This window comes from Salvelinus alpinus, chromosome 23, assembly GCF_045679555.1.
Source record: "Salvelinus alpinus chromosome 23, SLU_Salpinus.1, whole genome shotgun sequence".
Taxonomy (NCBI): domain Eukaryota; kingdom Metazoa; phylum Chordata; class Actinopteri; order Salmoniformes; family Salmonidae; genus Salvelinus; species Salvelinus alpinus.
The window spans coordinates 14,674,284-14,674,876 of record NC_092108.1 but is presented as its reverse complement, the minus strand read 5'-3'; positions in this window follow the sequence as shown (position 1 = coordinate 14,674,876).

The window sequence follows — 593 nt, the reverse complement described above, 5'->3', positions numbered from 1 at the left end:
TATTTTTCAATTATGGAGTTTGCATCTAATTCTTGTATAAAATGAATGCGTAAAGATGGAACTATTTGTGAAATGATGTAATATGATGTTAAATTGTATTCCCTTTAAAGTTTAACTACGTCATTGGCCCGCCCCCGTGAGCACAGACATGATCTGGTATCATAGACCCGCCTTTTCTATTGTTACGAATAAAAACCCCTCCTGAGGAAATCCTATTCAGACCATGCGTACCTCGGTCAGCTGAGGGGGCAAAGGTTTGAGTTTAGACTAAGCAAACCCACAGCGTGAGCTGTGATTGCAAATAGTTATTTAATTCCTAACCATACCACGTGGAGCATTGGCTACCACGGCTGGAAATGGTTCAACTCTGAGACTATCAATCCCTAAAGAATAAGAGCAAATCTTAGATACTAATTACTAGTGCAGCTAGAAATTGTCAACCTGGGATGCGAAGACCGACAACCGCCGAAACATCTGTCCTATGAGAACATTTCTGAATGGTACTCTGAAGTATCCATTCTAACCACGAAAGACTTTGAGGGACTTCAGGGAAGCAGAGAGAGAAAGAGACTCGGATGAACTCTCCAACAGAA